The sequence below is a fragment of the Rhinolophus hipposideros genome, assembly GCF_964194185.1.
Source record: "Rhinolophus hipposideros genome assembly, chromosome: 12".
Taxonomy (NCBI): domain Eukaryota; kingdom Metazoa; phylum Chordata; class Mammalia; order Chiroptera; family Rhinolophidae; genus Rhinolophus; species Rhinolophus hipposideros.
This window is the reverse complement of record NC_138058.1, coordinates 702,550-723,979: the sequence shown is the minus strand read 5'-3', so window position 1 is coordinate 723,979 and position 21,430 is coordinate 702,550. Positions and strand designations below refer to the sequence as shown.

At 43.3% G+C, this 21,430-nt stretch overlaps 1 protein-coding gene and 1 pseudogene across 3 annotated transcripts in view; one reads left to right on the top strand and one right to left on the bottom strand.

The window, feature by feature from the left end:
• Positions 1 to 21,430, bottom strand: part of TMEM131 (transmembrane protein 131) — a 174,562-nt gene that overhangs the window by 141,129 nt on the left and 12,003 nt on the right. The gene's annotated exons all lie outside the window — the stretch shown is intronic.
• Positions 7,292 to 8,331, top strand: LOC308506068 (annexin A1-like; annotated as a pseudogene). The gene has a single exon. The product of its transcript is annotated as an annexin A1-like (transcript).

Genomic DNA, 21,430 nt, shown 5'->3' with positions numbered 1-21,430 from the left:
GGCCGGCCCGGTGGCTCAAGCGGTTGGAGCTCCATGCTCCTCACTCCGAATGTTGCCGGTTCGATTCCCACATGGGCCAGTGGGCTCTCAACCACAAGGTTGCCAGTTCAATTTGAGTCCCACAAGGGATGGTGGGCTCCGCCCCCTGCAACTAAGAATGAACACGGCACCTTGAGCTGAGCTGCCGCTGAGCTCCCGGGTGGCTCAGTTGGTTGGAGCGCGTCCTCTCAACCACAAGGTTGCCAGTTCGACTCCTGCAAGGGATGGTGGGCTGTGCCCTCTGCAACAAGCAACGGCAACTGGACCTGGAGCTGAGCTGTGCCCTCCACAGCTAAGACTGAAAGGGCAACAACTTGACTTGGAAAAAAGTCCTGGAAGTACACACTGTTCCCCAATAAAATCCTGTAAAACACACACAAAAAAGGTACTAGAAATAAAGCCTTTAAAAAAAATTACAAATGCTGATTTTAAAAAAAGATCTAAAGAAATGAACATATACATACATACCGTATTCATGGACTGCAGTTCTCAACCTAGGATACATGTCAATTCCCCTCCCCACAACTAATACAGATACAGCGCAATTCCTATCAATACCTCTGCAAACATATTCCATAGACATAGACAAGCTCATTCTGAAATTTCCGTAAAGAAGCACACTCCCTGAGAAAGAAGGTGGAAGGACTTACTGTGCCCAGTGTTAAGGCTCAATCCAGGGCTATGGCACTCCAGCCAGAGGCATCTGCACACAGACCAACGGGCTAGCACCCAGAATGTGACACCCACACACACGGTCTGATGCAGGCAAAGGTGGGAGCAAGGCTCGGGGAGGGCAGCCTTATCAACAATGGGGCCAGAGCAACTGGACACCCAAAGCAAAGCAAAACAATCACAAACGTCTTAGTATCTTAGAACCAATTTGTTCTGCTGGTGCTAAGTAGACATGTGAAATACTTACAATGTCCCAACAGCTAATTTGTTGATTATATAGATAACACTTTTTAAAAAGTCCACTCTTTGTTTTAACTCATGTGGTTCTGATCTCCTATACTTTGATCAAACAATTTCTGGGCGCAAATTAAAATTTCAAGTTTCTTTCAAGGAGCTCCTACCAAAAGCATGTAAGTCATACTCCATTAAGTGGTGAAAGAAAAAAAAGACTTAAAGTTTGGAAAATTTTCTTGGGCATAATAATGGTGAAAACATAAATTATGTCAAATTGATAAAGTGTTAGAAGTAAAGAGTTAAAGAATATTTCCTTTATTCAGTAAGTACTGTAAACTAGTTACTTTTTACTATTAAACATGACTTTTGTAAATGCATGGTTCAACAATTTATTCACTATCAGTCTTTAGCTTATTCCCTACCTCTGATATAAATCTTAAGTTTAGAAAATTGTCCAACAGCATTAACTTAAAAATGAAATTAGATGTTCAAACTAATGTGAGACTTTTTACAAAGAGAAAAAAATTAAAAGACACCAATCCAAACCAACAAAAAATCAAAAACCAAAATCCTGTTGTGCTCATGTACTAAATGTTTTACTTAAATTTCAGCATTATGATGACTTCTAATTCCTTATTTTAAATGTTACTGATTCATGTATTTTCATTATCATTACACGGACATAAAACATACCATTGTACGTATTTGCTTCTCTAGTGACCAAGCACAAGCCTTTTCTTACCCTGAGCGTGCCCCGCTTGTTTCAAAGCTGCAGGGGTGCCATCGTGGGTGCCAACCACTGGCGAAAAGCAGAAGGGACCAGCTAACTTGCTCACGGCACGGGGGGTGGGGGTCACTTGATGATCTCATTGTGGGTGAGTCGACTGCAAACTTAAAGTTAGAAAAGGAAGCAAGTTATGTCTGCAGACATTAGAAAAAAATGTTTTGGAAATGCTAAAACTTCTACTCCAAAAGGGACTACACTTTCTGTTTTGAAAACTGGCTGGCTAGTTTCCTGCCACCTTGTATGCTGACAAACAACTGAGGAAGAAAATTTCCAAACGAGACCTCCAAAATGCCATTAGCTAATGCCAGAGTGGGCACTCTGGTAGTTTACTTGAAAAAACAGACAACTTTTCACAGGGAGCTACTGCACACAGGTGCGGGACTGGGGGCTAGGCAGGTGCTACCAGTCCTCAAGGAGCTGACAGACCAAGATGGGACACACATAAGTCAGTCAGGTACTGGGGCTCCAGGTGCACTGACAGGTGCCTCCAAGCAGCGTTCCAAGTGAAACGCAAGCGAGTCAGATGGGTGTGCATTCCCACCAGGAAACACCCGGGGGCCCCAGAATTAGGTGTGAGAGATGATGGTACATTCTGAAAAGAACAGTCTGAAATGTAGGGGGCAGGGCAGGAAAGTAGACAAGAGGATGGACAGAGGCGCAGTGCTGGGCACACCCCACGCGAAGCCCTAGAAGCTATGTACTATTTTCCCCATTTTTCTAGTAACTGGCCACAGGTTACACAGCAGGTAAATGGCACGGTCAAGAGAGAGCGCTCAGGTCTGGTTTTCTACGAAGTTCAAGCTCAGGCTGCCCCTCAACAATCTTCCACCCTTGGAGGGGATGGGGTGTCGCTCAACTAGATTGACTGCTGGAAGGCAGTGGTACCCCATAGTGAACTAGTACAGAGATTGACCCTCAAACTGGTCATGAAACAGCGGTTCTCAACTTGGGGTCCTTGGATCCGAGCATCAAGTCATCTGGATCCTCAATACAGTGGAGATTCCGAGGCTCCTCTGAAACGTCCTGAAGTCCATTCTCTGGGACTGAGTCTGGAGTTTGCGCGTTACAGTGACACATACAAGCTGTGGGGGTGGGTGATGGAAACAATGCCTTTTCCGCAGCAGCCAGGCGGCTGGCCTGTTTCACGGGGAGGATGAGGGAAGACAAAGGCTCCATTCTACTTCAGACATACAGGACTTAAGGTGACAGTGGAGTATCAAGTGAGAAGGTTGATGTAGGCAGTCCCAGGGCAGTGTCTGAATTTCGGGAAAGAGATCACACCTGGAGACACCCACAGAAAGATGAAAACTGAAGCTCCAAGCTCCCAAAGGTCACCAAGGTAGAAATAAACGGCAGAGAACTGGAGGCTGTAGTTTAACACAGGCAGCAGCTCCAGACAGGAGGTGTCGGAGGAAGAGGAAAGGAAAGCAGAGCACGGGTCCTGGGAGCCAGAGAGAAGAGCCGTCATCGGAGTCAAAGGTTATCACAGAGAGGGTGGCGGAGGGGGCAGACTTTAAGCCCCAGATTTGGCCAATGGGGAGCACTGGTGAGTCAGTCCTGAGCCAGGTTTCTGCACAGCGGGGCAGCAGCCAGACTATGAAGTGGTTTCCCTGGGTCAAGAGAAGGGGTGATCAGCCCTGGAAATGCTTTCTAAAGACTGAAGTAAAGAAATGTGTGGGTGAAGGTACAGTGAGGTTAGGAAAAGGGAGCAGTAACAGAAGCCGACGCTGGAGGGTGTGTCTTCAATCAGCTAAGAGTCAAGGTCGTCTGTGTCTGGGGAAGGGGTCGGGGGAAAGGGGCAAGCCTGGAGAGCCAGCTGCTTCGGACACATGGTAGAGGCTGTGGCCCAGACTCTCCAACAGGGAAACATTTCCTGCCAAATCTTTTACTGTAGAACACTTTAACCTACAGAAAAATTAAAATCACGATACTTTGTGACATTTGTTTTAGTACATTCTTCCCTTCTTCCTTTCCCATATATATTCATTTTGGGATTTTTTGAAAGCAGGCTACAGATGTCACAACATTTCCCAGTAAATACTTTGGCATGTATTCTCTAAGAATAAGGATGCTCTGTGACATAATCATGTAGTTTCATGTGATACAGTAATATGAGAAAATAACTGTCCATCCAGAAGTGTCCATTTTTTTTTTCTGGTCCAGAAGCCAACCAAGGATCATGCATTACTTGTACACCTGGAACTAATATAATATTGTATGCCAACTCTACTTTAATAATTGTTTTAATTTTAAAAAGTTTTTAAAAAGGATAATGCATTTCAATTAGTTGTAATGTTTCTTTAATCTTTTAAATTAGAACAGTCTCTTCAAATTTTTTTTGTTCATGACATATTTTTGAAGAATCAAGACCTAATATTACACAGATGTCCCACAGTCTTGATTTGCTTTATGGTTTCTTCATAATTAGACTCAAGAATAAACGTATTTGGAAAGACTGACCCCCAGGTGAGGGTGTGCGTACGCCGCGCTCCCGGGACACTACTGGCGATGCTAGACTGGCCCACGCGGTGGATGCGGGAGCCGCCAAGTCTTCCCAGCACATCTGTCATCAGTAAGTAATCCCGGGGGACACTGTGTGTGTGCACCCACCCGACCACCTTTCACCAGCAGTGTCAGCGCCACTGAGGACTCTGCAAGTGGAAGAACCACTGTAAACGGTGATGTGCTAATTGTTCATTTATACACGGTATTTTCTGGTAATACCACTTCCATTTCCTTCTACTCTTGTCATTTTTATTTTTTTATTTTTTATTGGGGAATGTTGGGGAACAGTGTGTTTCTCCAGAGCCCATCAGCTCCAAGTCGTTGTCCTTCAATCTAGGTGTGGAGGGCGCAGCTCACTGGCCCATGTGGGAACTGACCTGGCAACCCTGTTGTTCAGAGCTTGCGCTCTAACCAACCGAGCCATCAGGCTGCACATACTCTTTTCATTTTTGAGTGTCACTATGGACTCGTGGATTTTTCTCCCGATATAACTGATTACTGTTACTATTCTTTCTGATGCTCAAAATGTCCCCAATTCGGCCCAGTGGAGTCCCTTCAGGCCATCTCTTGTGCCCTCCAGACACGTTCCCGTTAGCCCTCCAGCACCTCTCTGGCACAGGAAGAGTTTCCAGGATCACCTGCACTTTTCCTGTCTGAGCTCTAGGTGATTTCCTGAAACAGCTTAAAAGAAATGAGATGAATTCTATTCAAATATTTCAACATTTAGGGAAAATACCTCCCAATTCATTTTCTGAGGCCAACATTATCCTGGGACCAGAAACAAACCAAAAATATTTAAGAAAACTAAAATCAATATTCCTTCATTACCACACACACAAAAATGCTTAACAATGCCTTACCAAATTGAATCCAGCAATATACAAAAAATGAATAACATAATGACCAAATTGACGAGGCAGAAAAGGTTTAACAAAAGTGAACCTGAAGGGGCTGCCCAGGAACCGCTCAGGCTCATCCCCTAGAAATAAATCTAAGATGTCTAAACCCTCATAAAAAGAGGAGATAAGACCCAATTGGTTTTAACCGGTTCTTCACATATGTGCAAACTGCCAAAACCTGCCCGTTAGTTGAACTTTATCCTAATTATAATGCAATTAGAATGGAATGAACATTAAGGCTTGCCCCTCCCCCCCATGGGTTTTCCTGTATGCATTCTGGGTAAGAGCATGTGCAGAAAGAAACTAGTTATATAACCAACATATGTCAATCAAATGGCCTCAGTCTATACGTCACATCTGCCATAAGGAAATTTGCCTACCCTTTCCTATATAAAAAAAAGCAAACCTAGTTAGGGGCAGTCCTCTGCCCCGGCAACGTCTAGGCCGGCTTCCTTTTTCTTGAATAAACTTACTTCCTTGCTCTCCTCATTTCAGGCTGAATCTGAATTCTTTTCACCTTTTGCGAAAGACCAGGGGTTAATTCTAATGACACAACACAAATGAGGATAATATCAAGAATGCAAGGTTGATTTAACATTAAAAAAAGGTATTGCATTATACATATTAAAAAACGTGCTAACCACACAGAAAAACGAAAAACTATATATTACCATCACAAACGGTAAGGAAAAAAGCATGTGACAAATTCACAATTCATTATGAAAACTATCAGTGAAATAACAACAGGAAGGAACTTCTTCATCCTGACTAAGAACATCTATGAAAAAGCTACATTTAATGTCATATTTGATGGTGAAAGACTAAAAGCTCTCCCACTAAAACTGGAGAACAAGGCAAGGATGTCCATTCTTGCCACTTCTATTCAACATTGTTCCTGAAGTCTCAGCCACCTCACTGAGGCACGAAAAAGACGCAAGAGGCATACAGATCATAAAGGAAGGTGCAAAAGTGTTGTTTCTCATAGGCACGATCATGTATGTAGAAAAGCGTAATGAACCTAGCCCATAAAAAGCATTATTAGAATAAGCAAATTAAGGCTACAGGATATAATGTCGATACACAAAAATCAATTACATTTCTATGTACTAGCAATGAACAATTGAAAAATAAAAATATAATTCCATTTATAATAACATTCAAAAACATAACAGAAACTTAAAATATGTGCAATACTTGTATATTCAATGTTATGATGGCAGTTCTCTCCAAACTGGTCTATATAGTGCTGGAAGCTAAATACCCATATGCAAGTAATGAATAATTTACTCCTACCTCATACCATATACAAAAATTAGCTCAGAATGAATTATATGATATGACTTGGGGGATTGTAATGGTGGCACTAAATCTCCTATGTTGAGATTTGGACCTCTAGTATAATTTAACAAGTGTAATTTAGTTTGGAAACTTTTTGAAACCTTCCTTTCCTTTTCTTCCTTCCTTTCTTCCTTTTCTTTCTTTGCCTCCTTTCTGCCAAACCTTGCTGACTCTGTTTACTGTACATTTACAAGCATACCAGTTTCAATGGTTCTGTTTGCTCCCTGACCGGTTCATACTTCGGCCATGTGTACTTCGGAAAGGTTTTACATCTGTACGGGACCCACTCCTGGCTCCCACATAAATCTATATAAGCAAAAGTTACGACAACCAGTTTAACGGCACCTTCCTCACACCCCAATGGACAAAGCCGAACTCAACAGAAAATTCCACTATAGACCAAAGCAATTTACATCCTGGTTAGAAAATATAAAACTTGAGACGAAACAAAGACTCGATGCAGTAGTTCCCAGCAGACTCTGTCCAGACGACCTTCCTCTTACTTTGAGAAATCTTCCTTCTGTATGTCTCCCTGCCTTGTAAATTCTTTCACAACCCGTGAGTGAGCACAGCCACATATAACAGCTAAAACTGGAATATTCTACAGAAACACATAGGAGGCAATCTTTGCGAATCTGTGGGAAGCAAAAGTTCTTATAGGACTCAAATGGCACAGAACCATAAATGATAAAGTTGAAAAATTACTTCTTTAAAAATTTTGCTCTCAAAAAACTGTTAAAAAGAGTGTGAAAGGATCAGAGAACAGTCTCTTTTTAGTTCTTTGGAAGAAGGTGGATAAAAAGAAACTTCTTTAAAAATGGCAATGGTATCAGAATTCCTCCAGCAGGCCTGGTTTATTGACAATGAAGAGAAGGAATACATTAACACTGTGAAAGGATCCAAAGGTGGTCCCAGGTCAGCAGTGAGCCCCTATCCTGGCTTCAATCCATCCTCGGATGTTGCTGCCTTGCATAAGGCAATAATGGTTAAAGGTGTGGATGAAGCAACCATCATTGACATTCTCACCAAGAGAAACAATGCACAGCGTCAGCAGATCAAAGCAGCTTATCTCCAGGAAAAAGGAAAGCCCCTGGATGAAACTCTGAGGAAAGCTTTACAGGTCACCTTGAGGAAGTTGCTTTGGCTCTATTAAAAACTCCAGCCCAATTTGATGCTGATGAACTCCGTGCTGCCATGAAGGGCCTTGGAACTGATGAAGACACTCTTAATGAAATTTTGGCATCAAGAACTAACAGAGAAATCAGAGAAATTAACAGAGTCTATAGAGAAGAATTGAAGAGAGACCTGGCTAAAGACATCACCTCAGACACATCTGGAGATTACCAGAAGGCTTTGCTTTCTCTTATTAAGGGTGACGGATCTGAGGATTTTAGCCAAAGTGAAGATTCGGCTGACTCAGACGCCAGGGCATTATATGAAGCAGGGGAAAGGAGAAAAGGGACAGATGTGAATGTGTTCAATACCATTCGTACCACCAGAAGCTATTCCCATCTTCGCAGAGTGTTTCAGAAATACGCCAAGTACAGTAAGCATGACATGAACAAAGTTCTGGACCTGGAGATGAAAGGTGACATCGAGAAATGCTTCACAACAATTGTGAAGCGTGCCACAAACAAGCCAATGTTCTTTGCTGAGAAGCTTCATCAGGCCATGAAGGGTGCTGGAACTCGTCATAAGACATTGATCAGAATTATGGTTTCTCGTTCTGAAGTCGACATGAATGATATCAAAGCATGCTGTCAGAAGTTGTATGGTATCTCTCTCTGCCAAGCTATCCTGGATGAAACCAAAGGAGATTATGAGAAAATCCTGGTGGCGCTCTGTGGAGGACAATAAACATCCCTTTGATGATCTCAAGCTTTTTTGATCAGAAGATTTTTTAATCATATCTTTTCATTCCATATTATAGACTTAAATAGGAAAGTTTCTTCAGTAGTATTAGTCCAGCTAACTGCCTTCTGAAACTGTAGCCTATAAATCATTTTTTGTATCACAACTCTGTATAATAGAAATAAGTTTTTGAAAAATATATTTACCCCGACTATAAAACCCCATAAATAGGTTCTAGTAACATTACCTGAGAAAGATGTCTATGTAACAGAAAATAAAATGATTTTACAGGAAAAAAAAAAAAACTGTTAAAAAAATGAACAAGCAAACCATACACTTGGAAAAAATATTAGCAATATATATCCGATAAAAGAATCACACGCAGAGTATTGAAGAACTTATAGAAGTTAATAAGACAAACAGCTCAATAAAAATTAGGCAAAAGGTTTAACTAGAAATGTTACAAAAGGAGATCTATAAATAGCCTAGAACCACATGAAAAGATGCCCATATCATTAGCCACTAGGCAAAAGCAAATGAAAACCATAATGGAACACCAGTCCACAGCTAAGAACATGACGGACAGCACAAGTGGACAAGGTTATAGAGCAAGAACCCTGGGGGCTGCCCACACCACGGGCGGTGGTCTGGCAGCTCCTCACAAAGGTAATCTTAGCAAACACTCAGCAATCCCACTCCTAGGGGTTTACTTAAAGGAATGAAAAAGACTTCCTTGAATGTTTATAAAAGCTTTAATCATAACAGACCAGAACTTGAAACGACCCACATGTCCACCGGCAGGTGAATGTAAATTGTAGTACAGGCACAGAAAGGACCACTAAAAGGAAACGAACTTCTATGCATGCAACAGGGATGAATCTCAAAAGCATGCGAAGTGAAACAAGCCAGGCACAAGACTGCACACAGCTTCATTTATTTTGAATTCTAGGAAAGGCAAAACTGTAGGGACAGAACGCAGATCCCTAGATGCCTGGGGCCAGTACGAGGGGAAGGCCCTGACTGCCAAAAGGCAAAGGGAACCTTCTTAGAAATGACAATGTCCTGTATTATGACAGTGATGCTTTCACAGCAGGTATGTTTGTGAAACTAATCAAAGTGCACACTGAAAACTGGTCAATGTCATGCAAATTACACTCTAATAAAGCTGGTTAAAACATGGGAGGGAAAAAGCTGGCTCAAGTTCAATGAAGTTCACTTGCCTTACAGGCTGTTTTAGGTGTATATAACTACAGCCATATGTGCCCTCAATGTCCCTAAGGCATGCAGGTGTCACCTAGTTTATGACTTTTTTTATTAATTTCCTTTGTAGTAAAGGGAGAAAAAGGAGTTAAGTTGCTTCTCAATGGTTTTTGTTTTTTAAAGGTCCCAGGAAGTAGTGAACTTCAAAAATTTTAAAAGACTGCAAGAACAATTTGATTTTTACTTTAAAAACCAGATGACGCATGTACTCTATCACGTATTGGAAAGAGCTGTTCCTCTTCACAGATGTGTTGTGGTAAGTTTCTGTTAAAAGTTTAAAGTATCTGGATATAGATGAATTCATGTTTGAAAGAATGTAAGTTATCTTCTCAAATATAAACGTTTTCCTCAACCCAGTTTTCTGACCCACAGATGTACATGAAAGTGACAAGGGCACAGCAGCACTCGACAACACTCCCGACTACTTCCAAGAAAACTGGCAAACTTTATTGAATGTTCTGCCAAGAGGATGGTAGCAATCCTAACACACCCATTACCACACATGTCTACGAGTTCACAAATAGTGCTGGTAAATTAATTTAGGAAATGAGAATTGTTATGGCATTCTACTTAATACCAGGCTTATGCAAAGCTGATCTCTGACCTCTACTTCCTAGCACTCTTGCTCACTTCCTATTACTGAAATTAGTACAGAAATCACACACCTCCCCTTCAGAGTAAGTTCAGTCCTACTGCAAACAAATCACAGAGGAATACAGTTAGGGAAGAAGTCAGGAATTCCACAATTTCCTTAAAACAGTCAATGCCGCTGAAGGCAGCAAAATCCACATGTAACTAAGAAAGGAGCTTGTTAAATGCATACTGACCATAAAACGTCCTGCATTCAGACTGTTTTCCTTACAAGACACCTTCACTCCCGTCTCACACCACCTACCGAGCACTGAGCTCAGCACGCACGCATGACTCGTGTTCAATCCCAGCAAGTCCCAGGAAGAATGGTGCTAGTCTCTAAAATGGGGAGACGTTATCCACCCCACGGTGAAATTACCAAGTGCACACTACTGAGTCCCATGAGGAAAGGCTGGGGAACACTGACTCGTGGCCTCGAAGCCCCAGCCCTGTCACCTAGAAATCCCATGTACACTTCTGGTTACAACAGCCACCAGTCACTAAGCACCTCCTGTCAGTGCCACTTATGGGCCACTCAGCTAAACACGTAGGGGACACCAGCAATGATGAGTAGGGATGGTGTGACAGCCCTGTGATGGCTCCAACCCATCTGATGTGACAAGCTGCACAGACTGTTCACAAATTCCCGAGTGTAATGGAAATTCCTGCTTCTAGAAACCTGAAGAGCCTCTCCAGTGAGTGTGGCCTACCCCTGGACAGGCTAATTCTGGAAGCTGGCTTCTCCCTTTCTTTAGTCTGCCTGCCCATGGAGAAACAATGCAAACACAATTCTGAAATGCACACCAAGTAGCCCGCATCAGCCAAGTTCTCCAGCAGGGCTCTCTCAACTATATCTTAAACATTTCAGCGAAAAGAGAAAGAACAGTCATGTCAGGAAAATTCAGGAAAAGAAAGAGTGAGCAGAGCCTAAAGAAAAAAATTAATCAAAAGCAAAATTAGTAATTAAAGAAAAACTTTCCACGTGAGACTATCAAATTTCATTTATAATTTAAACTGTCGTCATAAACTTGACAGGGGTACCTGCGTTGTTTCCCCTTGAAAAAAAACCAATTTCTTTCGTGGACATGTGATGTTCCACTGGCTGATGAATAAGGCTGGCACAGTGTGTCCACGGAAAACGGAAGCCTTGTAAACTGGCGTGTTCTCTGCTTATTGCAAAGTCATTCAGACCTTAAACCGGGACAGTGTCTGCCATCAACTCACATGAAGTCTTTCTGGGGTGGTTAATAAGGTCCGGAAGGGGCGATTTTACTTAAATACCTGGTATTTTTCTTTAAAAGAGAGAATCCTTTTCTAATTATCTTATTTCTTCAACTTTTCAAATCTAATGATTTGAGTGTCCTGGTCTTAAAAGTATTTTGGAAAAGCAAAGAGTACAATGCAGATAAACAGCACCGACAGTCCGAGGCCAGGATCACCTGTCACTCACCTGAGGCCCCCGTGACAGAGCGCACGTCTGACACGCTCCGCGGCCCTCAATAAGTGCCCACGGAGGGGAGTCCGTGCAACCCCCCCAGACCAGGGGTCGGCCCGGTCCCTCTGCGTGTGCGCCCCCCGGCGGCCGGGCAGTCCACAGGCGGCCCGCACCGGCACCCTGCACGTTCATCGGGCATGACTACATGCGGGGCCCTGGAGATGACCCACTTCCGTCCTCACACCAGCCCTGGAAGGGAGGTGCTGCGACCAGCCCCAGCAAAACATATCAGGAAGCTGAGGCATGAGGGCCAGTAAGCTGCTCAAGGTCCCAGGCAAGGTGGCATGCCACGTCAACTGCCGGTCTCGTCCCCACAGGGCCAGGCAGCCAGCCTCCCCACGCGCTCACTATCAAGAAGACGTGAACTGGTTCTGCCCAAGTTCTCCCGGGAGCACTCAGGGGTGGGAATTCAGTCACACCTGTCCTTCACTGGAAACGACAAACAAGAGCACCTGGATTAGATGGGTGGCAGGAGTGGGCTGAACAGACCTGGGGCTCTCTGTCCCCTGGGCTACGTGGCTCCAGACCGAACACCCACCTCACTAGTACTGCTCTCTCCATCCACGACGCAAGCTGACCAACACAGCGTTATTTATACAGTCCAGCGCAGTCCCTCTTGGGGTACACACACCTTGACCTGCATCTTTAACCCTACCCTATAATGATCTGCGTATGCCTGGGAGTAATGACTATGCCTTCCTCATAAACCTGTTTCCAGAACTCAGCAGAATGCTCAGTAGATACTGGCTGCACGAGAGAATCACGCTGACAGAGAATAGGAAGTGTAACCTAAAGCAGGACAGTGTAGGAATTTATTCATTTGACTACAGTATGAACAGTTTAGGCGGCTTCCATTTATTTAAATTCCCTGGGTACAGACTAGCTGGCAGAAAGGAGAGGGGAATACAAAAATCAAAGTATAAAGATCACATGTAAATAGGAATTTTAATAGATAATTAACAACTCACCTATAATTAAAAACTGTATATTTGCTAATACAAAGCTTACAATGGGGAGTTTTCTGAGAGGGTTGGTTGGAGGAGAGAAGGTGAGATGATGGTAGGCAAATTTAATAAGCACTCTCAAACCATCGGTTTGAACTCAACTTCATAAAATAACTTTATTCTCATTCAGTCTAAGAGGAAACAGACTCTCAGGCTAAGTAACTTGCCCAAAGTCACACTGCTAGTAGGTACTAGAGCCTCCATGCTTTTCTTTTTATCAAACCACACTGTCTTCCTATATAAAGCATATCCTGTCGGAATGTCTTAAGCCATTTTTACCTTTAGATTTGTGTTTAAGGTAGGAGGAAGAGAGGGAGGGAAAGAAATCCAAAACTCCCTCTTTGAGACACAGACACATTGTAACAAAGCTAGTATGAAGCCTAGGACCTCAAAAGGGATTGCTCACTGGAAACAAGGTCAGTTTTCAATGCGCCTCCTTACTTATGGACCCCAAAGGCATTATTCGAAGGTCAACAGCTTGTTTGTAAGGAAGAAGTGGTCTTGACAACAGATGTGTGAACTGGATCACACTGAATGTCCTTGCTGGTGGTCCCAGCTAAGGTCTTCTGCCCCAACCCAGACCCCCCTAGTGCACCCGAGTCCTGCCCACAGCCCTGGCCTCTCCTGGTCACCCCGGAAGCAATGGCTCAGAGTCGGTCCTGCGCCTGACAGACAGACACACTGCACTGCAGACTCATGCAGGAAGAGAAAGAACTGTGCCTCTGGCTTTCTAGACCCAGCCTAGGACATGGCACCCAGTGAATAAAAGGTCATAAAGGAATCTGCCAGCTTCCAGCCTTGTCTGGTGACCAAATAAGAACTGAAGTGTGACTATAGATAAGTGCTCAGAGGGTCTGTGTTTAAGGAAGAAAAACTTCAACGTGGTGTTTGAATGTCTTAAGTCTTGACAGCTGATGAAACCAGCATGAAGGTCTGAGGTAAACACAAAGATGATCATGAACCAGCCATTGGTATGTGTTTGCCCAGCACCTACTGGGGACCAGGACCAATGCAGGTGACAGTGGCCATCTCCCTGTGCCGAGGCCTCAAAACGAATTCCCCCTCAGAAGGGAGCTGTCTGGACACACACAAATCTTCCAAAAGCAAGGAGAGAAGCCGCTGCCATGGCTGGCGGGGCACCCTGCACAACGCAAGACAGACTCCAGCAGCTCCCACCTGACTTTGTGCGCTGAAGACAGACCCGGCGCACAAAGCCTTCCGGCTGCCATCATCAGGAGGCCTGGACCTCTTCCCCAACTCACCACCCCGGCCAGCCTCCCAGTCAGAAGCAGAGGATGTGACATCACTTATGTTAGATGACAACTCACTCAGGCACAGTCCGTCTATGTGTTATGACTACCGAGCATGTGTAGTTAAGACTTTCATTTTCAACTGTACCAAGGCTCTGAAGAGAAATCACCCAGGACACAGTGCTTATTTTAAGGCCAGCGCCCTAGAGGACCCAGGGGGTAGGTGGCAGTGGGCGGGGGAGGCGGAGACGGACAGTGGTGCTTCATCAGCACTCTCTTCCAGGCGCCAGGCCGAGCTCACCCGCTCAGTCCTCTGTCCTCCCCTCGCCCCGGCCTGCCCTCTCCTACACACCCTCTGCTAGCCAGTTACCTCTTCCCTCCCCTAACTCTGTCTGCAGACACACAGATGCCTGTCCTATGTTTTCCAAGACATCTCCTTTCCAGAATCGAATCAATGACACTTGCAGGCTTCTCTGCTCTCCCTGAGTGTACCTGTCTGTGCTGGTGCCCCTCTGCTGAGGCTGCTCTTCCTGGCCTGCGAGCACTCCTTTCGCAATGATCAGAAACACTTCCACACACCCATCTGGTGAAGATTATTCATATATCACAGCATGCAACCTGCTCAAATAAAGAACCAAGTGATGCGGGAAAAGCCGACAGGGCAGAACCATGAAACCGAGAGCCAACACCTTCTCCCGCAGGTGGCTGGTGCCCACCCCAAGCCTTCACTCCAGGTTCGTAAGTCCTGCAAATCGCCACTTCTCTAACTTCCTCAGCGCCTCTCGTGTCGGAGGCTGGGCTGAGCAGGGCCTCATGAGGGTCCACGTCAGTCACCCTCTACCAACAGGCCCTGGCATCACTTCACTGCACCCTCTGGCTAATAGAGGGTTATTTTAATAGGGAGGCTGCAGCCAGTGAGGAGAGTTTGCTAGGAGTGTGCGCTGTGAACCAGAAAAAGTGGTTTTCTATTGAAATCAGCATGGAATAGAATGTAAAAATTGCATACATTATCAAAACGAAACAACACCCTAAAGGAATGAATGACTATCTCTTTGGGGTGTGTCCTTAGGCTTCCTTTGCCCCCCAAGCAACTTCCTAGTACGGAGTATGGGGGTAAGAAGGGCTGATCCAACAGATGGAAGCTCCAGGCACAGTGTCTTTCCCTGGGTGAAGAGGGTAGGAAGATGTAACTAGAAACACAGGCCAAATAGCACAGAAAAAGAATCAAAGAATGTTTAAAGGTAGGCAGTCGCCTCTCAAGATATCAAAACCCAGCATTTGAGCACCTATGGAAAGTGCTGAATAACTCTACTAAGTGTGTGTGTGCCCATTTCATAGCTAGAAAAGACCACAATTAAACATATGTCCCAAGGACACACACAGCTCGTAAATGATAAAGTAATATGTGAAGAAAAGTCATCCCTCTGCAAAGCCTTGACCTTGTCTATTTACCAGGCACTGGACCCCAGGCAGAGACTGGCCAGGTGGAAAAACAGGTGCTCAGCCGGTCCAGGTCCAGGTCCCAAAACTGTGGCCAGAGAAGGGTGACAGCCCAGGGCTCTTCATGCCACGGAGCAAAGTGCTGAGTGCTGTGGCCAGTTTCGTCCTGGTCCTCCCCGCCAGGCACTGCTAATGCACGTCGCAACGCAGGGGCTTCATGAACACGCGTCACTGGCTTGGCTGCACGATCTACAAAGTGGCCCTCTGACCTTGCGTGGACAGAGGCCTGGTTTGTTTTGGGCTTAATGTGTTCAAATCTGCGTCAGCATCCTGCATTAGTATTCATTTTGCCTACTGACTGTGGCTTCAGTAGTATGAAGAAATATTGTATTAAACAATGACTTTAGAATTCCACTAACAGACATACGAGGAAGATGGGAGTCAAATACAACACAAAGACAGCTGTGGAAGGGAAAGTGAAAACCAGATCTGCTGCACAAAGATTACTCTATAAAGTACACATAACCCTTCGTGAAGAGTCATGGGTAAAGGTCAGGGAGAGCACATGCGTCTATAACGCTGACACTTGTCAGAGCACTGCAACTGCTGACAAGTGGGAGATTGCACTGCTGAAGGCCTGAGAGAACACACACAAGGAGTGACCAACCAGCTGCTGGGGTGACAACAAGTGACAAAACACACAAGAAGGTAACTGTAATAAATGAGGACGGGGAGAGATACTATTAGGTTGGTGCAAAAGTAATTGCGGTTTAAAAGGTTAAAAATAACTGCAAAAACCACAATTACTTTTGCATCAACCTAATATTATGTTTTAAAGAAGAAAAAAAATACTGAAATATAAGGTAGGTTGACATCTGCCAAAAAGACATCTGTAGCAATAATCTACTATACAAACTGGAGGAGTTTCTATACATTGCCAGAGGCAATGGGAAGGAAATTCTCAAATCACAATTTTGTGAAGTAATCCACAAAAATGAACATTTAAATTGTACCGGAAATTAAAATAAACCACCTCTAAATATTATGTAGGATAGACAAGCTACATATATATAACACATTTTTAAAAATGTAGGTTTATAATTTCTAATATATTTTTTAAAGTAGTTATTCTTTTTTTTTAAAACTTTTATTTATTTTAAGTGTATTTTTACAGGACCCATCAGCTCCAAGTCAAACAGTTGTTTCAATCTAGTTGTGGAGGGTGACTGACCCATGTGGGGATCGAACCGGCAACCCTGATGTTACTAGCTTCATGCTCTAACCAACTGAGCTAACCACCTGCCCCTCTAATAATATTTTTTAATATGTGTAGGTTAAGAAGAAAATCCTTCATTGCTCATTTTTCTTCACTGTACAAAGAAAGAAAAACACTTGAGAAAATAAGGATGGCGAAAGCACGTATCTGTGTCAATCAGAGAAATGTTCCCCCACTCCCTCGATGTCACGGTCCTAATCTCAGGAACCTGTGGTTGTGTTAGGCCACCAGGCAAAAGAGAATTAAAATTGCAGATGGAAGTAAGGCTGTCATCAGCTGACTAAGATAATGAGATTGTTCCGGATTACGTGAGTGAGCCCAATATCCTTAAAAGTGGAAGAGGGAAGCAGAAAAGGGAGAACAGACAGCTGGCGGCATAAGAAGACTTGGCCAGATATTGCTGGCTTTCAAGATGGGGGAAGGCGCCACAAGCCAAGGAATGTAGACGGTCTCCAGAAGCTGGAAGAGTCACTCTCCCCTAGAGCCTCCATACAGGACACAACAGCCCTGACACCACCTGGGTTAGCCTGTGGGACCCATTTCAGATTTCTGGTCTCCAGAACTGTATGGTAATAACTTAGTGCCGTTTTAAGCCACTAAGCTTGTGGTTATTTGTTATACCAGCAATAGGAAATGAATACACCATCCTACGGTATCTGGTATCAATTACCAAAATTTTTCTGTAGTAGGAGGTTTAGGAGTTTACACCTGAAAACAACAACACTGGCTATACTGAAGAACAATAACTGATACAGATGTCTAGACTTCTGCTTCTGGGCATGACAGAACAATAGGGTCCATATGTACCCTCCCACCTGAAATAATCACTCAGACAAAATTCATGAAATGAGTTTTCAGACCCTAAATATCAGCCAACTAAGGACAACAATCCCTCGTTGATGGGAAACAAACAAGGTGAGCCCTGTGATTGCCCCAGCTCACTGCCTTGAGCGTTACTAGGGCGCCCGTGCAGGGAGGGGAACTGATGGAGCCTGGGGAACTCGCCAAGTTGATAAGACAGTCTGACAGACCAGAGGGAAACAAGGCAGTGAGAGTCCATAGGGCAGAATACCAGGGAAAAAAAAGAGCTGCCTTGGAGAACTACACCACAACATGTGCTGATCAGTACTTTGCTGAGTACTCCATCACGTACTCAGCAAAGTACTGATCAGCACACGTTTGTAAGTTAACTACCTGAGGCTGGGAAAGAACCACCCAAAACGATTAGAAGAACAGTGGCTAGTGATCACACATAGCCAGTTATAGTGCCTGTTCCCACCAGTCAAATTGGGAAAACCCGGGATTTGGATAGAGTACTCAGGAAAGTCTTGCCTCAAACATGGGGAATAATTAATTAGGCCTAGACTGAGCCCTGCTCTAGACCCACTTAACAAATCTTAAAAGCAAGACCCAAAAAAGCTCAAACTGTTTCCAAGAAATTTAACTGCATCTTAGAACGAAGTTCAACAATATTTTTGGAATATAAAAATCCAGCACCTAACATAAGTAAAATTCACAATGTCCAGCATCCAATTAAAGACTGCTAAGCACACAAAAAGGTAAGAAAACATGAACCAATATGAGGAGAATAATCAATCGAAACCAACCTAGAACTAGCACAGGTGTTAAAACTAGCCGACAAAACAATAAAAAAGGTACCGCAAATGTATTCCATATGATCAAAAAGTAGATAAATGAAAGATACAAAAAGGACTGAAATCATACTTGTAGAGATGAAAACCACAATGTGTGAGAGAAAAATACACTGAATGGGATTAATGGTAGATTAGACAGTGCAAAAGAAAAGACTAAGGAACTTGAAGGCAAAGCAATAGAACCTACCCAAAATGAAACAGAGGAAAAAATGCAAAAACTAAATAGTACGGTGAACTGTGAGATCAGCTTTATGCTGTGTAATACCGTTGTGGGGACAGAGTCCCAAAGAGCAGTTTCCAGGCTCTCGGCCTCACGTGGAAAGATCCTGGCTCGGGTAGTAGATGGCCGTCAGCTGTAGCCGGTTGGCCGTTGGCCACTGATATAACTGCCGCGGTGGCGCTGGTTGGGGAGTCGAGTGGAGTCGGTTGGTTGACAGAGAAGAGGACGGCAGGTTGCAGGTCATGTGACTTCAGCCTCCAGTGAGACTATAGTGGTGTGACTCCCCTACCTATGGCTCCATGGGTGTTCCCTTTTGGCCTCACCATATCCTGCGTTCTTATGTGGGGAGCGGGAGCTGAGACCCCGAAGACAGCTCTGCACGACTCATGGCTGAGCGAGCAGGGTCTCACGCAAGACAACAATGTTTCCCTGAACATAAGCCCTAATGCGTCTCTTGAGGCAAAAATTAATATAAGACCCGGTGTTATTTTCGAGGAAACATGTTACATGGATAATTGGAGCCCCAAACTGGGGTTGGAGAGAGGGCAACAGGTAAAATATTTAAAGAAATAATACTCCGGGTGGTGAACACACAATGTGATATATAAAATGTGTATTATAGAATTGTACACTTAAAACCTATGTAACTTTACTAACCATTGTCACCTCAATAAACATAAATAACAGCTGAAAATTTGTCAAACTTAATGAAAACTATAAATCCACAGATCCAAGAAATTCAACAACCCCTAAGTACAAAAAACATGAAAAAAATTATACCAAGATTGCTCAAAACAAATGAAAGAGAAAATCTGAAAACCATCAAGAGAAAAATGATACAAACAGAGGAACAAAGATAAGGAGGCCATCAAATTTCTCATGGGAAAATGCACAGGAGACGACAGTCAAGATAACATCTCTAAAGTACCGTTTTTTCCTGAAAATAAGACCTAGCCGGTCAATCAGCTCTCTTGCGTCTTTTGGAGCAAAAATTAATATGAGACCCAGCCTTATTTTACTATAATATAAGATGGGTCTTATATAATACAATATAATATAATGCAACATAACATAACATAACATAACATAATATAGTATAATACTGGGTCTTATATTAATTTTTGCTCCAAAAGACACATTAGAGCTGACTTTGGGTAGGCCTTTTTTTCAGGGAAAACGGTACTAAAAGATATTAAAAAACATATCAACGTATAACTCTATACCCAGCAAAAATATCTCTTAAAAAACAAAGGCAAAATAGACATTTTCAGACATAAAAGCTGAAAGAATTCACTCTAGGCAGACACATACTATAAGAAATGATGAAGGAAGTCAGTCCTCCAAGCAGAAGGAAATGATACTCGGTGGAAATATGGATATACCAAAGGATAAAAATCACTGGAAATGGTAACTACACGTTAATTCTATAAAATAAATGTGTACATACATACATACACACACACACACACACACACACACACGAGGTCTGACAATTAAGTCTGTAAATGGATCCTAGAAAACGTGCTACATACCTCATTGTCGAATACCAGTATGGTCATCTTCGAAGTCCTCCCCTTGGGAAGCTATGTTCCAATGCCAGCACCTAGCCCACCCTTCGAAGCAATTTTGGAACTATTTTTCTGGAATGGCCATCAGAGCTGTCGTCGTATTACCCTTGATGTCCTGAATGTCATCAAAATGTCTTCCTTTCAGTATTTCCTTTTACTTCAGGTAAAGAAAGAAGTCACTGCAGGCCAGACCAGGTGAGTAGAGAGGGTGTTCCAACAGTTATTTGTTTACTGGCTAAAAACTCCCTCACAGACAGTGCTGCGTGAGCTGGTGCATTGTTCTGATGGGAGAGCCATGAATTGCTGGTGAGAAGTTCAGATCATCTAACTTGTTCATGCAGCCTTTTGAGCACTTGCAAACAGTAAACTTGGTTAACTGTTTGTCCAGCTGGTACAAATTCATAATGAATAATCCCTCTGTGTTATCAAAAAAGGTTAGCAACATTGTTGCAACAAGTTCGTGAACTTAATTGTCAAACCTCATGTATATACACATACACGCACTATGTAAATCTCTAAAATCTTTTTTAAAAATCATCAACAGTTTAAACAAAAAAATCACGAAAATGTATGATGGGCATAACACCTATGTGATCACAATGGTCTTCGTAAGAGGGAAATCAGAGGGCCAGAGGCAATGTGAAGGGGAGAGAAAGAAGCTGGAAAAAGCAAGACAGTGCGTGATGCCAGGAAGGGGTCACGAGGCAAGGGATGCAGGAGGACCCTCGAAGCACACAGAAGGAGGAAGCAGATTTTCCCCTGAAGCCTCTAGAACACAGACCTGCCAACACCTTGATTTTAGACTTCTGCCTTCAGAACTGTAAGGGAATAAATGTGTGTTGTTTTAAGACACTAAAGTTGTGGTAATTTGCTACAGCAGCAATAGGAAACTAATTTAGGGTCCAGGGTTTTTATTGGGGGCTGATCGCATAGGCACCCTCTGCCTAGCACATTCCAGACTCTCGGAGGAAAGCAGGTGTTTAGCATAAACCACATGCACTTAGGTCTATTTATGGAATTTCTATTCTATTCCACTTATCTGTCTGTTTCTATACCAACAACTTACTTTTGCAGTTATATAATGACTTAAGAGTATGTCTTAATAATTACCTGTGCTTGTCACACCTCATAACTTTTATTTTTCAGCCTTTTCCCAGCACTTCTATATGTTTATTTTTCCATATGAACCTTCATATCAACTTTTCTAACTCCATAAAAAGTGTGTTGGCATTTTAAAATTGCATTTGTGGTAAATTAATGTGAACTTAGAACTGACATCTTTATGATGTTGGGTTCTTCTATCAAAG